Below are 19,679 nucleotides of genomic sequence, written 5' to 3' on the forward strand. Positions count from 1 at the left end.
CGAGATGAAAATGGGTGAGTTTACGTTAGGACAGGGGAGTAAAGGGTCAGTGGGTGTGTAGGGATGGGGGGGACTGAAAACGGGACGCGACATCCGAACTTCAAACACTGAGCAGAGGGTGGTGTGGGGGGGGGGGGGGGGGGGGGGGGCGAACCACTGAAAATGATCCATTACGGCTCACGGAACAGCGTCCCGAACGGAGTGTGGCGGGTGCAGTCATGAGGGAGAAGGGAGAGAACCCATACAGTTAATCAAACTGAAGTGGTCATGGAGGCCGGTGACGGCGGCACACAAAGGCTGTGTGTGTGGAGTGATGGACGGCCTTCCCTCCACTAATCCCTGTCGGCACAACAAGCCAGCTCCCGCCGGGCCTTCCCGCCATCATGTCACCTGCCCCAGGCACGGGATTAGCACCACCCGTCCTCCGACACAAACGCCGCACGCTTCCTTTTCATAGCCCTCGTCCAACCCTCGTCAAGCCCTGGCCACCACCACACGTACACGGAACAGCCCTACAAGTTGACGGCCCGAGGGATTCCTCTCAAACGGGTTGAATGCCAGGCTGTCAGAAATGATTATCTGACTGCTGGATGGGACCCGCCTGCAGTCAATTGGGTGTACCTGTCGGGGTCTAGAATATCGTCAACGGTGCGTACACACCGTGAAAATGGGAGAACCGTGCGTGGAAGCACTGTGCGTCATGTCTGAGGGTAGGTCTGATGAGTGGTTCAATGGGCGGGAAAACGTGGCTACAACAGCATCGGTGGGGTGATTGTAGGGGCTGTGGTGGTGGGTGGACGGGTGTGTAGGTGGGTGTCTGGCTTGCTGAATAAGTCGCTTGGTAAGTTGGTTAGTTCGAATTGTGGGTCACTGGTTCATTCGTTTCTCAGTTGTTTGTTTGGGGGATGAAGTGCATTGTTTCATGAAAAGTCAAATGTACCTTCTTCCTACAAACGCATAGCATACGGCCCGGCAAGTCTACTGACAGACGTTAATCTGTTGGTTTTTGTCGTTGATATTTTTGGAAATGGCGCGAGTGTCGCCCGAGGTTCTAGGACATGTCAATTCCCTTGGGTGTGTCTGAAGGCGGTTAATTTTAAACGTGTTTCATGATCACCGATTCTCTCTCTACAGTTTTTAATCCTATGTCGATGTAATTAATCGTTAAAATACACAACTTAAGTTCAATAGAGCAACAATAAGAATAATTATGTGTCTGTAAGAAAACGTTTTGCTTTGATTTTCTAATCATTTCCTTGTCTTTATGAGCTGGGGACTACGTTTATTAAGAGGGTATGTTTATCTTGCTCCTTGCTCCTTGACAAAGTTTTTTTTTAAATATCATCATTTTTTTTTTAAATATCATCATTGTTATTATGATCAACATTATTGTCATTGTCATTATCGCTGTCATTATTGTTGCTGTTGTCATTTTGATTAGTTTTGGGTACTGGAGTCCATCAACCAACCTGAAATATCAGAAATCAATATTCTCCAAAGCAATTTGTTTGGTCAAAGTCTGCTGTCATTGGCTCTGTGTGAAGTCACGGCTGTGCATGTCTGAAACATATAAGATATATTTAGCCGTGTGGTACTGATTGAAGCATTCTCTTCTGAACATCAGAATATACAAAAAACTTTCAGTGGTTCTAAATACAGAAAGGGGGCCATGAAGGTCTTTCCATAGAACCTATTGAACAGAAACGTTCTTTTTCTGGCGAGTAACCGAAAAACTTTCTGCACTAGCCATTCAGCCTTAGAGATATTGTGAACTGTGAATACTCTGCAAGCACTCTGGGAATCCCTCGACTACGAACCAGAGTCAAACATACTGAATGATTTCGTCTTCTTCTTTTTGTACAGTCGCTGTACACAGAGCAGGTAGAGGCTAAAGTTGTGAGGAACTGACACAGGTTTTCTCCCCGTCGCTCCCACAGAGAAAGAACGCTCAGTCGGCTTCATGTCTGACTTCAGCCGACATATTCCTCATGCAGACAAATCGATCAACGCTGCCTGCAGTGAAAAGTTTTCTAAAGCGTGACTGCATCAACCCGACCTACCATCATCATGTATGTTGTCGAACCAACCTTTTTGTCGTTTTGTGCAACAACAACAAACATATTCCCCCTCCCTCTTCCCCCACCTGCCTCTTCCATCTACTCCATATGTGTGTGCATGCGCGTATGTGTGTATGTGCATGTGTGTGTATTTGTATGTGAATCAGTGTGCATGTGTGTTTTTTTGTATATATGTGTGTGCGTGTGAGTGTGTATATATGTGTGTGTATGCGCTCGCGCGCGAGTGTGCATGTGTGTGTGTGTGTGCGCGCGCGCGCGTGCATGTCAACGCACAATTCACTTTTCTGTTTCTGACGTTACTGTCTTGAAAATGTTAAAAAAAAAAAAACAAAAAAACCAGACTTTTTTAAATTCTTATCTGGCTTCTTCGAAGAATAGCCCCACGCCAACACAGCCGTGTCATATTGAATCGGAATTATCCTTTCCATTCTGCCATGCTCCATCAAAAACTTACGTTTCTCTCAGCCAATCAAAAGGTAATCCGAGGAGTGGATCCCATCCTTAAAGATTTGTCCCCTCGAAAATAGATGAAAATATCTGTGATGTTGCTCATACATATTTTTTGTCAACGGTATACAGTTACGTTTATCTTTCCTTAGTTATCTAAATAGAACTGAATGTAATGCTATTTCCTGTATCACTGGTCGTGTGCTCTCTGATCTTTAAAAATAAAAAGTATAACTGAATTTAGATTAGAATGCCGAGTAATCAACAGATCGATGATTTGCACCCTCCCTAGGTTTCCCTGTGATGATGTATTGTATTTCAGCAGCAAATCAAAGTGTAACTGATCTACATACATAGCTGCACCTCGGAATGATGCCCGATACTCTCCCTTTTTTTTGTAAACAGATTGTTTTCTTCGTCACCATAGTTGACCTAATTCTATAACTAATTAAAAAAAATATTTTCAGAATTCTATCTGCCCCTCCACCTCCTGACTCTCTCTCTCTCTCTCTCTCTCTCTCTCTTTCTCTGGCGTGTGTATGTATAAGAATATATGTAAGTTTGTGTACATGCGCGCGAGCACGTGTGTGTGTGTGCGTGCGTGTGTGTGTGTGTGTGTGTGCTTGTGCTTGCTATCTCGGGCATTCGCTTTTTTCTATATAATCAACCACTTTTAATGTGACCTTATCTGGTTGTTTTTTGTTGTTGTTGTTGTTGTTTTTGGGTTTGTTTGTTTGTTTTGTTTGTTTCTGTTTGTTTTTTGGGGGTTTTTTGTTTTGTTTTGTTGTTGTTTTTTTGTTTGTTTTTGTTTTTTTGTTGGGTTTTTTTGTTTTGTTTTGTTTTTTTCATCTGAAAGAGTTATACGTGCAAAGTTTGTCTCAGTGACTTCCCCGTTCTGAACCGGCAGTTGGAACACTTGTCACTAACAGTCGACCATAAAACAACAGAGAAAAAAAGGAGCAAAGGGTCAGCTCATCCACTTAAGTTCGTATTTCTCCATGTCGGTCAAACCATTCTGATTTCACACTGTCTGTCTGTGTGCTTCCAGAGAAAGAGAAAAGAAGAGGGGAGGGGGGGGGGGGGATGGGGAAAGAGGAGGGGAGGTAAGCAATGACGAGAAGATAACTCTGGAAAATCTTGTAGCGCTCGTCTGGCGAAACAAGACACACCAACTCTGGGATTTCTCACGCGAAATTAGATGTCGCATTAGCTGTAGATGTCGCTGAAATAGGCATGAAAACAAGGGAAATGAGCACAAGAGAGAGAGAAAGAGAGAGGTGGGGGAGAGAGAGAGAGAGAGAGGTGGGGAGAGAGAGAGAGGTGGGGAGAGAGAGAGAGAGATTACAAAAGAACAACAACAACAAAAACGAAACCCAAAAACATTTTCATAGAAACAGTTGCCAGCACCCTGCAAACCGACGCAGACATGCCACTTCAAACCTTGCACAGACGGGCGCAATAGCCGAGTGGTTAAAGCGTTGGACCCCCAATCTGAGGGTCCCGGGTTCGAATCGCGATGGCGCCTGGTGGATAAAGGGTGGAGATTTTTACGATCTCCCAGGTCAACATATGTGCAGACCTGCTGGTGCCTGAGCCCCCTTCGTGTGTATACGCAAGCAGAAGATCAACTGCGCACGTAAAAGATCCTGTAATCCATGTCAGCGTTCGGTGGGTTATGGAAACAAGAACATACCCAGCATGCACACCCCCGAAAGCGGAGTATGACTGCCTACACGGCGGGGTAAAAACGGTCATACACGTAAAAGCCCACTCGTGTGCATACGAGTGAACGTGGGAGTTGCAGCCCACGAACGCAGGAGAAGAAGAAAAACCTTGCACAGAAAACCAGCTATGATTCTTGAAAAGAACATCGTCGCTTGTATGTTGTGAACTGCAGTGGAACATAGCACCAGTGTGTGTGTGCGTGTGTGTGTGTTTGCGCGTGTGTGTATGTGTGCGTGTGTGTGTGTGTTGGTACCTCTGTGTTGACACACACTGCGTTCTATCACAAAGATGCAAACGTAAACACAACCAAGAAGTGGCAAAAAAATCAACATGGAATCTGCCGCCCTTCTCAACTCCAAAAATCATCTTTACTGTCTCCATATCACAGGAAACACGCAGACTCACATAATAGTCTTCCACGAAGACGGATTTCACCAGAACACTTAATGCCCACTCCTTTTCAATCACAGTCAACACTCAGCTTATATCACAGACTGACATAAGTTTGCATTTGGGCCAACTGCAAAGTGAGAGTTGTATTATCAATGTTTTTTTCCAGTCAATGGGAAATCATTTACAGCTTAGTCTTTTGTGAAAGATTATGACTCTCAAACTAGGAGGCAAAATTGCACTGGCTCTTAGTGCTGCAGCCTTGTAGGCTGGTTGGCCTTTGGGAACCATCCGAACGCCGACTGTCCTAAAACCCTCTTGGCCGAGAGAGTGGGGATGTAACTTGGGCAAGACACTCTCCACTATAATCAAATTCTAGCCCAAATAGTCGGAACAGCAGTTGTCTCCTCTGCTGTTCTGATGGTCATAGTCGGACACGACTGACTATCATATATATAAAGTTTCCTGACATCTGCCTGAAGGCACAGCATCCGCATGACTACAGCCCACTCGCGTTATGAATATTTACGAATCTTTGACAGAACACGATAGTCCTGCTACGCTGTCCTTCTGGCGTGTTCCTGAATTGTGACTTGGGCTACAGGTATACCCATGTGCGACGTACGCCGCAAGTATCAGAGCATTGAGGTTTTGGGATTTGATTTGTTGATTGATGTTACATCTTCATATTACTTTGTTAGTGTTTTCGGTTATGCTGATTAGAAATGAATCCTTTTTCTCTGTATATCACCCTTCCACAAATATATGCACACATACGCGCACGCGTGCGCACACACACACAAGCACGCAGGCATGTAAGCATGTGCACACACTCACATCGACACTTACTCACTCACCCTCCCCCCCCCTCCCACCCCACCCCCCAACGCCCAATCAGGGATGTGTTCAGTGGGTATCTCGGGTAAGCGGTACAGATGCTGCTTTGCAAAATGTCGACCCAAGAGTTTGGGATCTGAAATGATGTGTATAATACTTGCCCGTCGTGTGACAAAGGTTCAGAAAATTAAGTTCCTTTTTTTTTTTTATCTAACCGCAGTGCACATAATGATATACGTAAAGACTGTCTCATCTTTTTTTTTTCTGGTACACCAGATCAGGCTAAAATTGAATTCTTTCAAACCCTAACAAAAAAGCAATTATGCCTCTAGCCAAATGTATAACCCAAATATTGAAGATAGGGAAAACCTTGGTGATATTAAGCTTTGAGATATATGTTTATCCTTTGCGTCTGTGTGCGTATTCGCCAAAGTTTTTTGTAGCAAGCCCACGCGCACGCGTGTGTATTTGTCTGTGTAGTGTATGTCTGTCTGTATGCGAAGTGTGTGTGTGTGTGTGTGTGTGTGTGTGTGTGTGTGTGTGTGTATGTGACCGGAATTTGATGGAGCTGTCTTAGCAAATTGTCTTCCTTGACCTCCACTCCCTGTGTCTGAAAGACTGTAATGCTATCTATAAATAATGTATGCAATAAAAAAAATAATAATAAAAAACATCCACACCCAACCCCCCCTCACCCCTCTCTCTCTCTCTCTCTCTCTCCTCACTCACTCCCCATTACGCACGCGCAGTCTCGGCAGGATCTCACAAAACAGTTGTGTTGCCACGATATCAACCAGATGACACTTTCGAAGAACCACTTGTCTAAAGGAAACGTTGTACGACGAAACCATCTTCGTCATAGATTTCATAACCATTAGAAAGATCCGGGTATAGTTAGTTGTATAACTGTTTCCAGCCAGCTTGTAGGGGCAGAGTAACACTTGGCTTCGCACTGTGAGGACGTAATCTGTTCTGTTGTTTCTGGCAAACACAATTTCCGTGTCCAGTTTTCAGCTAGGAGTCAGAAAGTTGCGAACTGTAAGTAATGACTAGTCTGTTGTGAAAGAGTAGTTGAAAACTTTGATGTCACTATTTTTGCCACTGTTATTTACGGCGCATGATAGATTTCTTTGGGAGTCTCTTTCTCATCACACACACACACACGCGCGTGATATATATATATATATATATATATATAAAGAGAGAGAGAGAGAGAGAGAGAGAGAGGAGGGACGGAGAGAGGGAGATCAAGTTTTTCCAAAGCCTGCATATTTTGCCTCAAATTCACTGTCACTGGTTCCGAAACCAGGATTGGTCGCACTACACTGCTGAATGCATCACTAACATCCTCCGTTTCTGGCGGTCATGGGATAGGGCCTGAGTATCGGCAAAGCTCTTCTCTGTCGACACAGTGATGATGTCTGCCCATATGCTTTTTCGTTGTCTGCTTCGTTTAAGTTTTCCCCTGCACTGTTCCCTGAAGTTTGATCTTTGAGCGCCGTTCAGATCTTGTGACGTGGCCGTACCATCTCATTTTCTTTCTCTATTTTTTCCACTGTGGTCATGTCTTCATTCAGACCAACGTGCTGCCTCGTGGTTTCCCTGTCTTAGGGTTTTCCTGACTTCTTCATTTGTTATGTGGTGATTTATTCACCTTTCTTTTTTTTCTTCTTTTTTTTTTCAAGGCCTGACTGAGCGCGTTGGGTTACGCTGCTGGTCAGGCATCTGCTTGGCAGATGTGGTGTAGCGTATATGCATTTGTCCGAACGCAGTGACGCCTCCTTGAGCTACTGAAACTGAAACTTATGTGGTCCTTGCAGGAAATGCCAAAGGGCCTGCTGATGTATCTCATTCCAACTTCTTGGATTTTTCCCTGAAGCTCTGCTGTAAGAGTCCAGGACTCGCACGCATACAAGGAAGCAAAGAGAACCAATGCATGTAGAAGCTTCAGCTGTGTTCTGAGACTGATGTTCTTGTCTCTTCATATTATGGGCTTCAGTCTTGCCAGTACTGTTCCAGTCTGTGCAGCTCTTGCCAGTGTTTCGGATCACCGGGTTACTTTTCTCAGAACTGAAAGAACGACAGTGCAAACAATAGCAGTAACTGAAGTACATTCGGAACTTCCGCGAGGAAAACTAGAAAGCGGACTTAAGAATATTGGAGAGATAAAAACTTTTCAAAATAACATTCCAATGTTTGCCTGCACTTACTTTCCTGTATCATTCTCTTTGTTTATTATATCTGCACTTCATTTCCATTCTTATCCTTTTCTTTCCCCGCCGAAATTTGACCTAAAACACTATTCCAAACAGTCACACGTTTTACTTCAATAATTCTCTTCTATTGTACGTATGCCGTGATTGTTTGTTGATGTGCCTGTAATTATGGACATGATGGCCATACGATGCAACAACAACATGATTTTGATCGAAGTGCCGAGGGGATCGGGGAGGGGGGGGGGGATGCATGAAGGGATCAACAAAACATTATTTTTCAGCATTCGTTTCCATTGAAATGACGCTTTTCATTCAAATTTCTGCTTTGAAAACCCGTTCCGCAGAATCACTACGCGAGTTTTTTTGTTTTTTTTGTTTTTGTTTTGTTTTTTACTTCGAATCATGTTTGATCATGCTTCCGGCCGACAGTGAAGAGGAGGGCTGTGGTCGGATTAATGATGTGTCAACATAAACTGGGCCTGGCTCAGTCAAAGGAGGGGCATTCGTGGGCATGAAAGGCACAAGGCCGTGTTTGTGGGGCACTAAACTCGGATGAGTTTTGTTCACTTCATCTCTGGCTCGGGGACGTGAGCTTTGACCGGCCACCATGCCACGCTGCCTGTAATCTGGTGCCGCTGCATAAAACTACTCTCCGTCTGCCTGTGCGCGGGTTTCTTCGCCTTTAATAGAAGACCGTAAAGTCGACGGTGCTCACCCTCTGGCCACGCGAAGCCCGGATTACAGCCCTTCTCTGGGGTTGGGGGGGTTGGGGGGGGGGGCGGTTACTTAAGAAAGGAGACATCATCATATCCTGGTGTTTCCGTGTGGCCAGCCACAGCAACAGCGTGTTACCATGACTATCAATAGCAGTCTTTCTAATCTCTGCTGTTTTGTACATTTAGTATGAGAATAAACTGGTGTGCTGACTGTAGTTGTTCTCATGTAGGTGGTACAAAACCACTGAAATATACACGTAAGCTATAAATTTTCGATTCTGAGTAAAGGAAACTTTCCACTCTATGTATAAAGAATCAGAGTGTGCTGTTGTTCTTTTTTTTCTTTTGTCAACCATGTTTTGGTCCAGTTTAAATCCACCACGGATCGTGTCCTAAGAAACCATAGTTAAATCTAAAGTTGAGGCACCACAAGTACATTGTACTTTCAATTCAGAGACCACGTTTCCTGTATATTAACGCCGACACTAAAATCTCTCTACGGTAAGCTGATTATCAACTCGCCATAAAACAGTTACTTTCCTTCAGGGGAAAAAAAAACAGAAATAAAGAGTCCTCTCAGTGACAAATTCAATGTCATATGATCCAATGTGATTTGTATTTTCAATGCAAAAAAAAAAGACTTTGTTCCGCCGTAAACGTTCAATGTCATTTGCGTATTGAATGCAAAATAAGACTTATTTCTGCGGTTAAAAAAAAATCACAAAAACATCTTTTACTACGACAATGTCTTTCATTTTATCTTTCCGCTCTAGATAAATATTCTGTACAGTCTCAGTTGTATAAAACAAAAAAAAAAACAAAAATGCATAATCTTTGAACTAACCACACTAATGCCAATGCATCGTGTACAAAATGAAGTTCGTATTCAGAAGAACCGTGTTAAAGATAAGTCCAATTTCTTCATTCCCCTAGACACACGGAAACCCCAACCGGAAGAAACGAAGCGTTTTTGTTTTTTGTTTTTTGTATTTTTTGTTTTTTGTTTTTTCTTTGGAACATTATTTCACGCACGTTCCGCTGTTTTCCATTCACGTTAGTTGGTGGTTGTTGTTTTGTTGTTGTTGTTGTTGATTTTTTTTTTTTTTTTTTTTTTTTTTTTAGGGGAAGGGGGGATCTATACTTCTCCCCGTAAAATAGACTTCTGTTTTTTCTCGACTGGTCACTAAACATTTGGGTTTTTTTTTTTACTGTATACTAAAACGATGCCAATGTTGAAGACAATGTAAAAAATAAAATAAAATAAAATAAATAATTTAAAAAAAATTAAAAGCGTATTTTACAATGATGTCAACACCTACGCCATTTTTCCTTTCATGAGAGACAGACACACATACAAATAGACAGACAGATAGAAAGACAGAGGCACAGGCAGACAGACATAATTCAGACTGTCTACAAGGCTCCTGAAGACGGTCAAAGGCCTTGGGCATCAAGACACTGCCGGTCGGTTCACAAGCTGTCGTGATGAACATCTGTCAGCAAAAGCTGTCAGTGTGCCAACCAGCACGTAAAGGACAGCCGCTTTAATAAGCCTATCACGTGTACATTTTCTTTTTCACGTTCCAGCCGTTTGCGAGGTTTGGGTCGGGTAAACACAGGTCCAGTAAACCCCCGACGGCAAAATGCTAATTCACGTTCCTACCCCACATGCCAAACACAGTTCATGCGTCGCGCGCGCGCGCGCGCGCACACACACACACACACACACACACACACACACACGCACGCACGCACACGCACACACACACACACACACACACACACACACAAGCGCGCGTACAGAAAGACAGAGAAAGAGGGGGGAGAGAAAGAGACAGACAGAGAGAGAGAGAGAGAGATAGCAAAATCTGACAGGTATACAGAACACATTTTGCCCTCTAGCTCCATCTAGAAGGCCAAGCCAAATTCTCCACTTGTAACTTTTCACACACACACACACACACACACACACACACACACCTAAACATACAGACAGAACATTCGACAGCCAAAGTTCCCGAGTCCTCGCAAATATCGGGAAAAGAACAATAATTATCGACCACCTGAATGAGAGTGCTCTTGACACTGGCCCTGTTAAAAGGGGGCCTGAGAAAGGCGCAAGGTTTAAACAGTGTACCGACAAATTACCGCAGTTACAGTTCACTGAAATAGTCGATGTTTTCAAGGAGAGTTAGTTCAACACTGCGACATAACACCGACCGACATCTTTGGATTCCTGCGGGACTCAGACTCCCTTTTCCATCATTGCTGTGATTAAAACCATCATGTAATGTTAGTTACCTCTCTGTCATTAACTCTCTCCATACGAACGGCGAAAGAGACGACGTTAACAGCGTTTCACACCAGTTACCATCATCAAAATATTGCAAGCGGAAGGCTCTTGTACTGAAGAGGCGAATGTTGACAAAGTATACCACAATTCTGACGACGGAAGCTAACGGTTGGGTCATTCAGACACCCACTGGACATCCGAGGGGTCTGTGTAGAGGAGAAGAGAGGACTGGCCGTACTGAGTGAGTTAAAACCATCATGTAATGTTAGTTACCTCTCTGTCATTAACCCCCTGACTGCCGAGCCTTGATGAAATGAGATCAGTACGCAAAGCCAGATTCAACTGCATTTCCTAACCTGTGAGTTCATTTCAACCATGTCACTGATTCTGGCTTAACAGAGGCGGTGTCCTCCCAAAAGTCCAAACGAAGAATGGTGACTGGATCCTGACCTGTAAAACTCCATGTCTTAAGCTCGGTTATGTGACAGCTCTTCACTGACGAGCAATACTTTTCGGCAGCGGTCAAGGGGTTAATCCATGCAGGAAAATAATTGACATTGTGTGGAACTTCAAACATAGGTCGACCTACTGTTGCCTTGTTTCCGGTCAGAGTCTGAAGAAGAACGGAAACACTAGGTGTCTGCCTTGCACCTGTCGCTAGCAAGATGCACAGTTTTCCTTTCGAAAGGTAAACGAACAGGTGTTTGTGTCTAGATACTCCTTCAATCTGACTTATTGCGTAAACAAAGGGTACGAAGAAAACTGTTTGGTTTTTTTTGTTGTTGTTGTTGTTGTTTTGGTTTTGGTTGTTGTTGTTGTTTTGTTTTTGTTGTTGTTGTTGTTTTTGTAACTTAAAACTTTCTCTTCAGAAAAAAAGTTGCTCAAGTTTACGAAAATGTCTGCCGGAATAAAATTGATGTGAGAGTGGTTGTGCAAGTGTCTATGAAACACCGAACCAGCATGCCAATTCGAACTGCAGAGCTGGCCGCGCACTGCCGAGATCGTTTGTCAAACACACAAGACGTTATTCAAGTGCACGTCAAACTACAGGATGAAGCCGATGATATTGGGTTTGTGCTTGCTGTGTGTGTGTGTGTGTGTGTGTGTGTGTGTGTGTGTGTGTGTGTGTGTGTGTGTGCACGCGCATAAAGGGCATGCACGAGTATACTTGGGACATGCCAAGACGGAGGACTCTCATTAAACAGAAGCCCACAAGCGGATCCTCATTCTCGGGATCCCCCATAGTTCGAGATTTCCAATCACCCAACTGCCTGAAGATATAAAGCTCCAGAACTTGGAAATAACGCGCACGCACACGCACACATGCACCCACGCTCACACACACACACACACACACACACACACACACACACACACACACACATCCGCTTTATATATATATATCAATATTTTTTATGTACTTTTCGAATGGGAGGGATGGTGATGGCGACAACGAAAACGGGAAATCAGAAAACGGGAATTCTCAATCGACATATCAGAAGTGATGACAACTGGGATACGAGAAGAAAGTGGTGGTACTGCCTAGCTGACGAGATAGACGATAATCATGACACTGCTGTTTTTCATATTATCGGGCAGATCAGCTTCGCGGTATTTTATTTGTGGAAAAATTATATCCACGATCCTTTGGCAGTACAAGGAAAAGGGTTACAGAGGAACGGAACAGAGATTTCGGGAAGCTGCGAATCGGGCTGACAGATCGACGGGCGCAATAGCCGAGTGGTTAAAGCGTTGGACTGTCAATCTGAGGGTCCCGGGTTCGAATCACGGTGACGGCGCCTGGTGGGTAAAGGGTGGAGAGTTTTACGATCTCCCAGGTCAACATATGTGCAGACCTGCTAGTGCTTGAACCCCCTTCGTGTGTATATACAAGCAGAAGATCAAATACGCACGCTAAAGATCCTGTAATCCATGTCAGTGTTCGGTGGGTTATGGAAACAAGAACATGCCCAGCATGCACACCCCCGAAAACGGAGTATGGCTGCCTACATGGCGGGGTGAAAACGGTCATACACGTAAAAGCCCACTCGTGTGCATACGAGTGAACGTGGGAGTTGCAGCCCACGAACGCAGAAGAAGAAGAAGGGCTGACAGAACGATAGCATAACACCACAGTCTTCTATCAAAGCCACAATCCTACCAAACTGAAATAAACTTATTTGAAAATGACGAGAGGTTGTGTAAAAAAATCAAAGGTATCTACAGATGAAGATAAAACGTCGTTTCGAATAGACTCTTTGTCAAGTGTAGAGGTGTTTGTTGGCAAGCCACAGTGGTCTGTAGGTAGGTGCGTTCAACCCAATGGCTGGAAATTGCAGTTCAGCCCACTGATTTGATGGAAGAGAGGGGCGGGGGGGGGGGGGGGAGATGAAATAAACTTCGGTGATAATACTTGAGTATGGAATAAGTCCTGTAATGCTATGAACACCAGAATCTTTAATTTTCTTCCCTTTCTGGGAGGCGGGGGGCGGGTAGTTCAGTTTGTTGACCATCCTGTTTTGCACGCCTACACCTACCGCATCCCGGTGCACTTCCCTTAATGTGTTGCTTCCCATTATTATTATTATCGTTATTATTATGAGCATTTATGCCTAATCTTGAAAATAAGCCCTAGGCGTTTACAAAATATAACACATATGTAAATATCAGAAAGGAAGAAATTGACTACAAGATACCAAACATTATCAAAAAGTATTCACCCCCCCCTCCACACACACACACACACACACACACACACACACAAGCATACGCGCACGCGCGCACGCACACACACACACACACACACACACACACACACACACACACACACACACACACACACACAAGTCATAGCACACAATCGTAAATAGTACACAATCAAAAATACAACCAACAATTTCTGAAACTATCAAAACCCACTCACTCACTAATAGTCATTTTGTTCATACTGGAAAGGGATGAGCTGTTGAGAATTATTCAGGAGGGGAAAAGGTGGGTCTTCAGACCGGACTCAAAAGATTGCTTTAATACAGTAACGTACACGCTTAGGTAGTATGGCTAACGAAGGCGAAATTCATTTTCGGTTTAGTTGCCCCGCTTTTCATGATCTCAGAGACAAATCAGTTCTTACAAAGTATTATACAGAACCCTGCGATTTCAGAATAAATATTCTGTCGTCAACAAGAATTGAGACAATTTTGTTGGGTTCAGCAATGTACAGGATACTTAGGAAGCAAAAGAAGAGGCTACGCACTACAACCTCTTTGTATTCTTTTGTAGAATTAAGGTTTGTTAACTGCTTCCTTGGTTAGGAAGAGTTTATTGTATTACGTTCTTTTGTGTTAGCCCCTTTCATTATGGGGCCGGGGTCTTAATCTGAATAAAAATTCGTATTTGTGCTCGTATCCGTATTCCCCCAGTGTGCTTCAACACTCCCACAGCTGTTGTGTGATTCCCCCCTGATCCCTGTTTTGACAAAACAAAGCCTGGCAGTCTGTCAGTCATGCTTACAAGTAATTCTGTTGACTTGCCAGTGTACTAAGACACAACTTCCAGCAGACGAGGTTTACGATACTCATGGCAAATACAGCATGAACACACGGATTCGCAGCTTATCTTTCATCATAACAACCCGGACAATTTCCAGCGTGGCCACTCGGATTCGCAGCTTATCTTTCAAATGACAACCCGGACTTTTTCTGTTATCAAATCAGGATGTTAGCGCACACAGAATCGTGTGTAATATCGAATGCTCAATCGTCAATGACAGCTGTTGTATGTCAATGTGGGGCCATAGGTTGTTTGTGTCACCGTGATTCCTGTTATCCACCAGTAATTCTGTTGCTGAATTTGTATCATATTGTTGTAATTTCTCCTCAGTGGAGTTCATGGAAATAAAAATAGCCTGAAACGCCCATTCCAAAACTGATCGGTTCTGAACTGTGTTTTAATAAAGCAAAGCTTACGTTCTGTCCACCACACCAAAAAGTGATTATGCTGGTTTGTGTTGCTATAACCTACCGCCTAACATTTCTCTACGCATGATAAAATTCAGCAAGGCAACACCGTTCCATGGCTTTTCAATGAAAGCAAACTTTTCTGGATGTTTGTACGAAGAAATCTCGTTTAATGACAAAAGCTTAGCTGCTGGTCACAATGACAGCAGCCGTCGTCTGTCGGAGTATGCCATAAATTGATGAAATGTGGGTGTGTGTCTCAGCCCTTTTTATTCTCAACTGACATTTGGCAAGACGTACTCGTACAATTTCCTTTTATACAGAATCTCATTCACGAGAAACTAAAAATAGTCTGAAACACGCATATCCGAACTATTCCGTTGTGATCCAGGGGTCCGGAAAACAAACCAGACGAGACAACTATCCTGCCGTCTGTGTTGACATGAACCCACACTCAAAGCCCGGGTAGAATGTGAATCCAAACTCAACAAAGCATTGTGCAAATCATCCGGATTCTTGCAAACTTACGTAACGAGTTCTTTCCGGTTGAGTCCGAGGCTCAATTTGCCTGCACTGATGGGAGCTGATAACGACGAGACCGTGTCAAAGCTTTCTCGCCTCCTGTATAGTTGTTTTTTTTTAATTGTGCTCAGAGCGTACACGCTGAAGTTGGTTTCCTTGGTTTCCAATTTGCATCGCAGCATTCCTTTCTGATACTCGTGTTGTTAGAGTGAAGTATCCTCTGCTACGCTTCATAACAATGTATGTCTACTTGAAAATGAGTTTCTGTCTCAACCCTGAATGACCTATCCCCCAACTCCCCATTGAAATGAACCTGACGAGTTTCTTCAATAAAACATCATCCTCATCATCAACATCTCTCTGGGATCTCACCCTCCATCCCATGAAAACATCGGGCACCTTTTCACCGACAGCACTACTCCAACAACTCGTTTAACATCCTTTCATTATACTTGAAACGGTAAACGTACAACAATCAAACAGATGTTCAACAAAACCAGCCGACTCCTTTCCAAACGTAACCTGGACCGTATTTGATGCCGCGGCCCCGTAATTATCAACTCTGCAGAGTATAAAAAAAGAAGGAAGAAACATGTGTTTTAAAAAGGCACCTGCACACAACAGGTAGGCACATGTAAAAGGCTAACACTTTCAAAGAAACGGATAAAAAAAACCACACGCTTTGTTGGTGTTTTTGTGTATTTGTTTTTGTTGGAGTTTATTTTCCTTGTAGGAATGGGGGCAGAGAGGTCAGTTCATGTCCTTTTGACCACAGGTCTGTGACTGAAGGGAAAGTTATCCGACCGGCTCAAACAGGTCAATGCCTCTTTCAGGCTTGACATTTGCCGTTTAGGAATTATCGTCGTCTTCACCTCTCGTACAATAAAGTACATTCAAAACAACAGAAAATGTCCGGGTATTGTTATCGTCACTTGAACTTCCTTTAGAACAAAGAGCACTTGAAAACAACAGGAAACGTATTCGTAATTAATGCCTTATCTTTTTGTTTATCAACATTTCCTTTGACCCCGCTCAGCAGATGTTTATTCATGTGATGTTTTATGGACGATCCCTGAACTATTCCTAACAGTCCTGCTCTTCACCGTTAATGCCCTGCGCACAATGCAGCGAACGGTCGTCCGTACCGCTTCTGATTCAATTATTTACAACGTTCTTGTGCAAGACGAGAGAGGGAATCGGGAGCTTCTGTTGTGGATTTCCCCCATTTCTTAGCTCTATTCTGAACGAGACCTGTTAACGTGGGAGGACGATTGGCACAGTAATGAAAATCATTCACGACATGTCGCGTGTCGGGACAAAAACTGACGGTCAAATCTTGTCCCATTTGCACTGCAAGAACAACTCTCGTGTACCGTCTTTTCTCGTTTTCTCATAAATGACTTCCAAATTAGATCTCGGTTGAACGTCAAAGGAAAAATAACAAAACAAAAAAAAAGAAAAATAAACGAAAAACAAAACCCAATCACTGTTTCATGTTCTTAAAAGGTTGGAGATAAAAGTGGTTTAAATCTTCCTTTTCAATCTGCTATTGTTGTGTTTTTAGTTAATGAAAATTGCATTAATATTTCGGCATTTCTTTTGATTTTCAGAAGTGTACAAATTCGTCGAAACTCCACCATGGACACAAAGTTTTAGTTTTCTTTCACCTTATAAAATCCTTCAATGTCACCCAACAGCAAGCAGCGTTAGGATTTCCCTGCTGCGTTGCATCAATAAGGAACAGGAAGTAGGGGCGAACAGGAAGCTGGAGCCTTAGCCTCCCAGATACATACCCACGGTCAAATTTAAATAACAGACAGATATAAACCCCGGAGCTGTAACGCCTTTATGATCAAGTTTCATGTTTGACAGGAAGTCATGGGTAGGAAGTGACCTCAAACATAAAACTGGGGTTGGAAGAAACATTACCAGGATTTTTTTCTTTGTGAATGCAAGGGGATGGGATGAGTTGGTATTTACAAACTAACCACAGGAAGAAATGACCGGGGGGTAAAATGATCAGGAAGGTTAGGTATGCGCGAACACCGGAGATCAAGTGGCTTCTCTTCGCGGAAGCGGAAGTGAGCGATTCAACGTGAGCTATTCTCTGACCCCATCCGACTCATTACTCCAGCAGACCAGGAAATGAAGACAACATAAAACAGGTTCTCTCTGCAATTTCATCATTTCGTGCGCGTCGGAATGGAGATTTCCAAAGTCCGAATCATTCTGTCCTTCCTGAGGTTGTGCGTAATATATCACACTGTCTTCTAGCCTCCAGGGGAAATGCAACCTGAAACATCTTTGATTTTTTTCCTCTCTTTTCACAGCATGGAAAGACAGTGAAGCGTCTTACACTTCAACAATTTCAGGCTTGCAATCACACATGAATGGTCCTAGATAAAAACAAATGCTCTGAGATCCTGATTACAAATTTCTTTGAGGGAATGAGTATTGTAGCATCGGTAAAAGCGAGTTCGTCTTTCTTGTTAAAACACACACAGAGACACATACACAGAGCACGTAAGGAAGTAAATGATAATGTTATGACATTTCTGTGGGGAGACGTTTACTGTAATTCGAATTTTAACCGAAATTGGATCATCTCTAACAAACACACACTGACATGGTCAGTTTCAAAACTTCGAGCTGTTAAGATATCTGTCACATACTTTGAATGTGCAGGGTTTTCTGTAAGATTTTTTTGTTGTCCTGCTCATCTGACACTGCGATATTATACTGTGACATGTTGCAAATATAAAAATTAAAAAAAAACCTTGTTCATACCAAGTAAACTGGGAAGAAATGCCAAGTCTAAGGAAGAAAAAAGTGGGGCAATATGCAGTTCGTCTTTTACCGTTGTTAACTGAAAATCACTGGAACATGCAACTATCATTACTGCTCAGCCATATAGACTCTGAATCTTGATTCATCAGTAATGAATCAATAACATAAATAGAAAAGGAGACCTTCCAGTAACGCAGTGATAAGTATCTAAAAATACGTATATTTAAACGGGTTTTCAAGTTATAAAAATCAGGGTTACAAACGACTAAGAGTTGTCAGTAAAATGCTTCGATCTTCTTCTTTTTTTTTTTAATTCTACGCCAGCGTATTGTTTCTTACAGCCATTGCACTGTAAAAACGAACAAAATGATGTAATAGTAATAACAAGAACAGTAACTTTCATCCCGGGCTGAAAGGTAGACAGACACTTTCCAGCAAATACCGAGAGAGAAACTTCGTGTCGTTCCCCCGATTCCCTGGCACAAGAACCCGCACACGCATCAGCGCCCGTCTTCCACATTTGAAACCCTCCCTCCCCCATCCCCCCCCCCCTTTTTCTCCACAAAGACAGAACAAAAGTTAATGCCTGTGATGGGCCAGGTAGCCCCCGGCCGGGTTCTTGATATTATGAAAGCAGAGTAGTCCACTCTCCCTTGCCAGTGCCTCAGTGGCACCGCCGCTGACGTAATCAGGTTTGGGATGGCAGCGTGCTAACTGGCCGGGCGGCGTTCTCGAGGCCCCGGCAAAGGCACTCTGACTAATCAGTCTGCTGAACACAGGTCCCCACCACCACTTGTCCCTTGAGCTACTGTTTGTTCCACGCATAAAGCATCGTGTTTAATTAATCAAACGGGGAAGCCAGGGACGGCTGTCTTCAGTCAGTTAGTCCCCCCTCCCACCCCCCCACCCCCACCCCCGCCCCTCTCTAATAATATGAACGATTCCCCCCGAGGGTGGGTGGGGACGGGGGGCAGGGCCGAACCGAGGCGACAACCCGAGGGTCGGCATGAATTTCACACACCTGTGAGTGTGAGTTCCACACGCTTTCTTTCCCTCAGAGCCCGCAGCACGAGACGGGGGCCGCACTGCTGCTGAAGGCGACAGAAACACACAAACCCCCTCACCCCACGCCACAGCGTGTCCACCACACACAACACGACAGCCTCTCACCGCTCTCTCTCTCTCTCTGCGCTCACGGGTGATGCTCAGCCACAGTGTCGCTCTTAAAGCGGCCCCTCAGCTATTCCAGCCGCGAGAAAGACCAATAACCGCAGCAAGCCGCAGTAGCAAAGGATGGGAAGTGGGAGGGAGAAGGGGGGGGCCGGCGATTCTGGAATGATGGCAGTCGATCACTTGTAGGATCAGTGTTGAGACTCCTATGAACGTGCAAAGGGAGAGAATGAGGTGGGTGGAGATAGGAGTGGGGGCTAAAGGGAGTAGGGGGGGGGGGGGGGGCGGGGATGAGAGGGGGTAGTCAGTGGAGGGGGATGACGGCGACGGATGGAGACCAGCGTGGTTTTGAATCGTTGACGGGTGTCGTGTGGTGATCGTTTCCACTTAACAGCCTGGTCTGACATGTTCGTTCCATCTTTCGTAAAAGTGAAGTTTCAAACACGCGTGCTCACACACACACACACACACACACACACACACACACACACACACACACACACACACACACACACACACACACACACACACACACACACACA

The 19,679-nt window shown here is 44.1% G+C and overlaps 1 protein-coding gene across 2 annotated transcripts in view; it reads left to right on the top strand.

The window, feature by feature from the left end:
- The window catches only part of LOC143292423 (uncharacterized), a 130,303-nt gene that overhangs the window by 57,772 nt on the left and 52,852 nt on the right, over nucleotides 1–19,679 (top strand). Inside the window, exon 1 of one of the 2 annotated variants that reach the window (XM_076602691.1) lies at nucleotides 6,405–6,515. The exons of the other annotated variant lie outside the window; for it this stretch is intronic. The gene's annotated coding sequence lies outside the window, so the exon portion shown is untranslated. Of the gene's footprint in view, nucleotides 1–6,404; nucleotides 6,516–19,679 lie in introns of those variants that run through there. 2 annotated transcript variants of the gene reach the window in all.

Source organism: Babylonia areolata, chromosome 18 (genome assembly GCF_041734735.1).
Source record: "Babylonia areolata isolate BAREFJ2019XMU chromosome 18, ASM4173473v1, whole genome shotgun sequence".
NCBI lineage: Eukaryota > Metazoa > Mollusca > Gastropoda > Neogastropoda > Buccinidae > Babylonia > Babylonia areolata.